Consider the following 9,115-nt stretch of genomic DNA (forward strand, 5'->3'; position numbering starts at 1 on the left):
AACAGATGGTTAACATCAAAAAAGAAGTATAAACAGGTCTTTGAAGATTTTGCTAAATGATCTTCCCAGATGAAAACAGTAGATCACTTCCTTTTTTCCTTCCCATTTAATGTGTTTTATTCACATGTGTGCAGGCCGCATTTCTAATATTGGGAGGAGACTACAGCATTGATGTCAATTAAACAACTATTTTATGGGTATTGTTTTGTTCTATGATACCATGGACCAAAAAGAAATACTTGAAAAGGCCCAAGTCTTGTCTTCGAGGAGCTCACAGCTCACTCTGGGAACCAATGGCAGAATGTCGTGGTTGGTAAGGTAATAAAGGCCTCACATTTATAGCCCTAGCACTGAGCGGGGGAGTCAGTTGCATTCGGAGGCTTAAGGCAGCTTCCTGGAGGAGGTGGCAAATTTCTGATCAAAGGTGTACAGCGACTTCCACAGTCCCGAAAAAGCATGTCTTCAAACACCACATCACAGCTCCATTTATGGCCTGAATTCTAAATCCAGGCTTCTCTATTCCCTCTGGCCCAGCAGCTAGCTAAAGCATGTCTCAGAGGTTGCGTTTTTGTCTCCCACCCTGGTACAGATGGACATGCCTTGTTCCCTTGCCCTGAGCCTGCCTTCGTAGGCTTTCTGCGGGCCCTGACCCCCTCAGCCTGACTTTGACCTTCTGACCACCTGTTTTCTGTGTGTGTATAGACATGTTGGCTGGAGCAGGTTTTCCTACCTCAGCGCCATTGACATTGTAGGCTGGGAAATCCTTTGTTGTGGGGGGCTGTCCTGTGCATTGTAGGATGTTGAGCACTAGATGACAGTAATGTCACCCCCTACTCCAACATTGACAAATGTACCCCATGGGGTGCGGGTGGGGAGTGCAAAATTGCCTCCCATTCAGGACCTGCTATCTAGAAGGTGCTTTAAGATTCCTATTATTCAGAGGCACCTGGGTGGCTCAGTCATTAAGCGTCTGCCTTCAGCTCAGGTCATGATTCCAGGGTCCTGAGATTGAGCCCCACATCGGGCTCCCTGATCAGCGGGGAGTCTGTTTCTCCCTCTCCACCTGCCACTCCCCCTGCTTTGTGCTCTCTCTCTCTCTCAAATAAATAAATAAAATCTTTTTAAAAAAGATTCCTATTATTCATATTTTTATACATGATATGAAATTTATCCAATCTAATCTAGAGTAAACTTGCACATCAGAAAAGCCTCCTTTTGTATTTGGTGAGTCATCGCTTCCTGATACTACATGAGCACTTCACCAGTGGTCGCACAAAGAACACCTAAGATGAAGGGGAACCTGTGCAAGCCCCTGTAGCTATAAGTCCCAGCTCAAAATGTCTTTGTAATATTGAGAAATTTGCATTCTGTTTTATCATACTGCCATGTTTATTTTTAATATAAACCTAATGTGCTCCCTACACCCTTAAATACAGTAAAATTGAAGCATCCCAAGTGTTTACCTTCTTTTATCCTGTGGCTTGATGCCCTCCCCACCCCAGGCCCCAAAGGATGGTTGCAGCCTCTTTTGAGGAATGACACCGCACAGTTTTATAGGCCCGTCAGGCTTTCCACTCTCCATAATTGTTTTTGCCAGGCCAGTCTCTGCTCATGATAAATATTCATGTAAGCGGCAAAATACACAAAGTCAGCACCCTTTTGCTTACCTAGTTAGGTAGGAGGGCACACATTTATCAAGCTCTTTTTCTATATTTCAATACATGATTAAAGTTCTTAATTATTGTAGGAACTATGCCCACCGTTATCAAATAATTATTTTAGACATGCATACATTTGTGTTGTACCAAAGTAATCAGGGGACAACCATAAAACTTGGCAGTCAATGGCAGTTCCTAACATTTCATTATTTTCAGTTTATTTATGAGGAAACTAGAACCAGCCTCCTGCTTGTGTTTTAATTACAGGCACAAGAAGGATTGATTTCAGAAAACCTCCTCGCTGAGGAAGAGAATACTGAGCCCATCCCCCCGAGGCTTCAGAGGTACTTGCTCTTTCCTACCCAGGGGATGTCACTGAGGGCCCTTTAGTGTGTGTGAGAGCCGCTGGGGTGCACCCTGTCCTGAGAGCTCACTCCCGGGAAGGGTGACAAGAGCTGCTGGGGAAGTGAAAGCCTTCTGCCGAGGAAAACAAAGAACACTTCCAACGTTTGGAATTGGCAGCTTGAATGAAAGATATTTTAAGATTCTCTCCAGCATGGCATTGGGCGTATCCTGAGAGCTGAGGATGTGCTTCTGGGCCTTCTCCCCAGCCTCACCTTTCGGCAATTCCAAGAGGCGGATCTGGTCTTCAGCCAGTCTTTTTGCCAATAAGGAATGTGACAGGCCTGTGTGACTGCGCCCCAGGCCTAATTTCACTCTTCTCATTATGCTTGATGTTTCTGTTTTCATTTGCTGCTTTATAGTGCTCCCTTTTATTGCATCTGTGATTTTACTTTCTTGTTGTCAAGTGGCAGAAAGGGTTTCTTAGTTTTGTAGTTTCATGGAAACTTGCGTGGCTCAGCTGGGTGGAAGGAGATCAACACATTTGGATTTAGCAGTCATTTGGAGGTCCCAGCTAGTGGGGAGGAAAACTCAGGTGACAGGCTGCCAGGTGGTCATTTGGGTTTTAGAGGAAATGTGGTTGGGTGACACAGATTTCTGGATTTCTTACAAGGTGAGCTACACAGAGTAGGGATTAACAGAGCGCAGCTTCTGAGCAGACCACCAGCCAGGAGAGACCTGGAAATTTAAACTTGGCATCCAAATTTGACCAATCAAAGAGATTCAGAGAAAACAGATTTCATTTATTTATTCATTCATTTATTATTTATTTATCATTCTTTATGGAGCTGGGCTCCGTTTTGGTCATCATTATGATAATTTTTTACTTTCCAAAAAAAAAGAAGAAAAAGAAGGAGAAGAAGGAGAAGAAGAAAAACAACCATACACATGCTTGCACTTAAAATACTTGCCTTCTTCTTCCATATGACTTTCTTTTTTCTTTTTATTATTATGTTATGTTAATCACCATACATTACATCATTAGTTTTTGATGAAGTGTTCCATGATTCATTGTTTGCCTATAACACCCAGTGCTCCATTCAGTACATGCCCTCTTTAATACTCATCACCAGACTAATCCACCCCCCCACCCCCCTCCCCTCTAGAGCCCTCAGTTTGTTTCTCAGAGTCCATAGTCTCTCATGGTTCGTCTCCCCCTCCAATTTCCCCCCCTTCATTCTTCCCCTCCTGCAATCTTCTTCTTCTTCTTTTTTTTTTTTAACATATAATGTATTATTTGTTTCAGAGGTACAGGTCTGTGATGCATCAGTCTTACACAATTCACAGCGCTCACCATAGCACATACCCTCCCCAGTGTCCATCACCCAGCCACCCCACCCCTCCCACCCCCCACCACTCCAGCAACCCTCAGTTTGTTTCCTGAGATTAAGAATTCCTCATATCAGTGTCCATATGACTTTCTTTTCTTTTTTTTTTTTTTTTAAAGATTTTTATTTATTTATTTGAGACAGAATGAGAGAGACAGAGAGCACATGAGGGGGGGAGGGTCAGAGGGAGAAGCAGGCTCCCTGCCGAGCAGGGAGCCCGATGCGGGACTCGATCCAGGGACTCCAGGATCATGACCTGAGCCGAAGGCAGTCGCTTAACCAACTGAGCCACCCAGGCGCCCTCCATATGACTTTCTTAAGGGTATCTCTGGTCTCCTCAGATTGTAGATTCCCTCCCTGCACACTGCCTCTTCCATCTGAAAATATTCAGAATGGGTCTAAGAGCTCCCCGCCAACATGGTGATATAGCCCAGAAAATAGAAATAAAATGTTTTGAATCCAGAGACTGGTTATATTCCACTTCCAATCAGATAACACATTTTCTATCTAAATTTAGATTATCTGCTACATGTTTATTTTAGGTCTGAATTGTTTAAATGATTAATTTATCTCACAAAGAAAGATTAAATGACGAGTTGAAGAAAACGTTTTAAATAGCAGAAGAAGTTCACATTGGCAGTCTACACTGATTAAACTCCTCACATTTCATTCATTCACAACCTTGGCCTGAGTTGGTTAGTGTCGCTCCTACACCTAAGAATAAGTTGGAACTCTATAAATTCAGTAGGGCTTGGCCTAGGCATGACTTTTCAAGATTGCTGGTGAGCGTGCGTGTGTGTGTGTGTGTGTGTGTGTGTGTGTGTGTGTGTGAAGGCTGGGTTGAATGGGGACAGAGGGAAATTTTCAACTTATCTTAAAAGCCAATCCTCATTTTAATTACCAAGAATAAACACAAGTAAATTGGGGAGAGGAACCAAGGGAAAACGCCATCAAGAGAAGAGAGGAAACTCATGCTTTAAAAAAAAGTTGGGTTTGTTTTTTGTTTGTTTGCTTGTTTTGGTGTTTTTGAAATGAGTGAGGCAGAGACACAAGTATTAAATTTATATCCTTTGAAGCTTTCTCTGTTAAGCCAAGTCCCCCTTAACACTAATCTGGAATCTGCCCTCACACAACTGGATTCCTGGCCAATCCTGCCCACCTCACACATCGGTTGCACTTAATGATGCAAAATAGCTCATTTCCCTGGTAATCCCAGCTTCTCCCCTGGACAGGTTGGTCCACTTCCTTCCTGGTCTTTTAGATTCCTCCCTACTCCTTCTATTAGCTCTGGGCTCTCCTGGGCAGGTTCTTCCTCCACCCGTCTTTAGTGAGTATGTTCTCAGCCTGAAAGAAAATTAAAAACAAACACATCCTGTTTACATTCAGTCCTTCTTTGGAAGGCAGAAGTCCCTGTCTTTCAGGAGGCCAATACTCATCTCTCTCTCTCCCCTTCTCTTTTTGGCAGATAAAGGTTTGTTTTAGTGAATAACTGATCTGTGTTATTGCCAAGGCCACTAGGTACAGACGAAAGAGAGGGAGTTATATTTCTTGGTCTCTTCCTCCTTGGACAGAGTCTTGATGATTTCCTCTTTCTTGGCCTGGAGCCACTCTTCACAGCCCTTGTGTCCTTCCTTGGTCTTTGATCTGCGGGCCTCAGCCTGGTCAGCTGGAAGCTTCTGGCAAGCCTTGTCTGCCTTCAGCTTGTGGATGTGTTCCACGAGAATCCGCTTGTTTGTGAACACGTAACCCTTCCCTTTCAGGTACAGGCTGTGAGACATGCGGTGGTCAGTCTCTGGAGCAGAATACCTTCTCAGGCATTCCAGCATTACCTTTTCTCTTACCAATGCCCTTCTGGCGGGCCAAAGGGTTTTTCCGGCACCGAGCAAGGGAACAGACAGTCACAGGCTTCCGGATGATCAGCCCGTCTTTGATCAGTTTCCGGATCTGCTGACGGGCGCGGGTGATCTCACTGGTCTCACTGGGGCCAACCAGGCCTTCTTTTCGCCACAGCACAGTAGCCGGGAGGCAAGCCTCTTCTGAAGCCCGAGCACAGCATGGCTGCAGCTGCAGTGACAAAAAGAAAGCCATCCTTTTTAATTTTAGTCACTGTTGACAGACTGATGCCATAGCCGGGACAGGCCAGGAAGTATCATCCTATTTCAAGCCAAAGTGATATAGCTAACAACTATTCTAGAGAAGTTACAACCAAGGGTTGGCTCTAGATGATTTATACAGACAGGCCAATGCCAGATACGCTATAAAAGGAAATAAGAAGGAATGAGCTTAGTGAGGACAGACGATGGGTACCATTTCTGAGTATGGGCAGGATGAGTGTTTTTTCAGGTCTAGTGATGGTTTTAATCTATAATACTGCTCATTCTCAGTGGCCTCCTAGTGGCACATAAAACAGCCACAGGTTCACCTAAAAGCCTCTGAAATAATGACACAATGCTAAAATAGAGTGTCACCCAGGAATCCAGGAGACGCCGTTATCTTTTAGTAATTGTAGCTCAGCTCCCTTCTTCAATGTTGAGCTTGTGTTTGGTCAGCATGGTCTTTTAAAAAATAAGTTGTACCACATCAACCCTCCTTAAGATCACTTGGTGGGTTCTCCTGGTATTTAGAATGAAACCTTAACTCCTTTCTGTGGCTTTTAAGGCCTATGGGATCTAGCCCTATGTCTCCAACTTCCCCTGGGGGCCACACTCCCTTGCTCAGCTGCTCTTCAGCCAAAACTGGCCTCCCTGCTGTTCTTCCAGCAGCCAAGTACACTCACTGCTCAGGGTCTTCTCATTTGCTGTTCCTCCTGCCTGGAATGCACTTTTCTGATCTGTCACCCTTCCATTCTTACGTGTCCCCTCCCCTGAGGCCTTCCCTAATTTAGGCCCTGGCCCGCGCTCTTTACTGTATCCTCAACTTCTCCACAGTATTTAACCTCCATCTTTAATCATCTTGTTTATTAGTTGGTGTGGCCTTTCCACACCAGAGGGTAAGGGCCTCAGGAGCAGGCTGTTTTCTTTCTTCTTCATGAAGGAGGTGAAACTGGGCACAACCACAGATCCACAGATGAAATATAACCTCAGAGCTGTTGAGGACGCCAGGGTCCCAAGGCCAGAGTCCACTCATTTCCCTCCCATTACACAGCCTGAGAACAATCCGCCTTGGGTTGTGAAGACGGCACTGAGCTGTCCTTCCCACCACTGAGAAGTCTTGATTCTAGAAGCCATCAGTTATATCTAAATTCATGTTAGCCATTGGGAGAAATTGCCGAACCTAAATTTAAAACATCAGAAAATACCCTTGTAAGCAAGAAAAAATTGAGTTGGTAAGAGCAAGCACAGAAAAGATAATAGTGAAAAAAAATCCTAAAGCATAAACATAGCAATACAATAATAGTTAATACTAGCGGTATTGTTTCCTCATCCTGATTAGGGAGACTCTCAGGCTCTTTAAAGTAACCTGATGTTGAACATTAATTATAACCTCTTCTCTAAGAGGGATGAGTGGTGAAGGTGCTGCCTTTCCAGATTCCTAATTTAATTTTATTTAACAAGCACTGACAGAGTGTTCACTGTACTTCAGGGACTTCTCTAAATACCTGACAAATGCCATCTCAGGTTGTGGTCTCTGGAAGCAGTAGTCGAGACAGAGTTTGGGATGCTTCTTAGGAATTAACACCTTGGAAGAGAAGGGGAGAAAGCAGGAAAATGTCAGACTGCAATGCGGCTCAACAAAGCCTTGGCCAGCCTGGCGGGGAGCTTGAGGCGAGTGCTGCCCATCAGCGTCCTGCATCAGACCAGAATGGCCTGCCTTTATACCCCGCCTCACTTAGTCACCAAACATGGGCTCCCCTAGAAAGGGCACGGCCTCAGGCAAGTCTGCTGGCTGAGCCGCACTGAAGTTGCTGAGAGCTGGAGTCTGCTCAGTCTCCTTTCTGCACCTGGGCAGCAAGTTCGCCCTTGAAGGGGGATCTGGGCAGTGCATCTTTGTGTCTGTTCAACTATTAACTCATTTAACCCTCAGACAATCCTAGGAGGTAAGTCCTTTAATCCTTCCCATCTTACAGATGAGAAAACGGAGGCATGGAGAAATTAATTAACTTGCCAAATTAGGTCAGGTAGCAGAGGTGAGATTTGACCCAGGCAGTGTGGCTCCAGAATCAGAGCTCTTAACAGCTCAGCTATGCTGTCTTAGCTGTTACTTCAGAGAGGGTTGAAGATAGCCTAAAAATAGTAACAGCAGCAATTTTGTTTGTTATTAGTTCTTTCTAAGGTCCTGCAGCCTGCCTCTCTCTCTCTCTCTGTGTGTGTATGTGTGTATGTGTGTGTGTGTGTGTGTGTCTTTGTGGTGTGCATGCTTGCCTGGTACTAGTGAATTTATTAAGAACAACGTCAAAAGAATGATCATTTTGGGTGGCCTACTACATTCACCTGTAAAAAATCTAAGAATCAGGACTAGATGCTGAGGGGCAATGACTGGGCTGAAGTCCAGAACAAGATGACATGTGCTAAGTTTCTCATGCTGGCCTGGAAGAAAGAAGGGCCCCTTCAGAGTTTAGGGTGGGAGAGTGAGTAGGTAGAAGGAAGGGCAAGACCAATCCTGTGCTCTGCCAGTCACAGCAGTGAGGGGTTAGCTAAGAACGCCTGAAGGAATGGCAGGTGGCACCATGGGAAGAGGGTAAAGGAAGGAGAGTGAGGCTCAGCAGCAGTGAGCACGGTGGGCCCTGGGCCCTTCAGAGGGGGTGAAAGACAGTGCAACCCTGTCAAGGACCAGGAGGGCAGCAGAGGAGGTAAGAGACAGGGGTCTGGGCTGCTCCTCAGAGGTGAACTGTGTGGACTTAGAGGAGGAGAGAAAAGAGGAAATCCAGAACATTTTTTCCATCACCATTTTTGGCGTTATACACACACATACGCTTTTAAAGATATCTTTAAATCATTTCCTATATTATGGAATTAGACTTCTTATTTCTAAAGACCAGGCTTAGGTAAGGGAGAGATCCAAAGATGAGGAGTTTTATTTTGGATGACGCAGAATACACATCTCCCCCTACGTGCAATTCTATCTCTGTCCAGAAGAGCTCACAGAGTAGCAGTCATTATCCTTAAGACTTTTAGCTCCACTAGGATTTAGTGGCTTCCCATTCCTTTTGCTGGAGTTTGGTTAAATCCCCTCTTTGAGCCTGAAGAGAAATTTTGTTTTAATCCCTCTCTACCTTCATTTACATGTGAAATCCTGGTTTGAAAGGCTGGGACAAAACTTGGTAGTAAGTGCTCTTTGCAAAAATAGTCATCAGGAATAACATTCAGCAACATGCTGTGTAAACTTCCCAGCAGACCAAATGCATTCTCTGAGCCGGAGGGATTAAAGGATTCTACCTGGGATCTGAATAAAGGTCATTCTTGCTACTGAACTGACTCGATTGCCGTCGCTGACCCGTACGTGAGCAGGTTCTTTTCCTTCTCACAAGCTCTGTCCCATTCTCTTAGGGATATTTCAACAAGATTTACCCATTTTCATAACACCTAAAGCTGTCTTAGAAAACTTACCCTATAGCTCGCAGCATAACAGTACTCTAAAGAATTCACAAAGCAAAGCAAGTATGTAGATGTTAAAAAGTAATTTACAACTAAGGGGAAACTCGTGATGCCAAGTGCAGATCTTACTTAGAGTAGATACTCGAACTCCTTTATGACACTGAACCAAACTGGGAGAATGTAAAGAGGTGTT

General features: G+C 44.6%; 1 pseudogene; it reads right to left on the minus strand.

Moving 5' to 3' along the window:
- Positions 1-4,729: 4,729 nt before the first annotated feature.
- On the minus strand, positions 4,730-8,700 carry LOC110588750 (annotated as a pseudogene).
- Positions 8,701-9,115: the final 415 nt, after the last annotated feature.

The sequence above is a fragment of the Neomonachus schauinslandi genome, chromosome 10 (assembly GCF_002201575.2).
Source record: "Neomonachus schauinslandi chromosome 10, ASM220157v2, whole genome shotgun sequence".
Taxonomy (NCBI): Eukaryota; Metazoa; Chordata; class Mammalia; order Carnivora; family Phocidae; genus Neomonachus; species Neomonachus schauinslandi.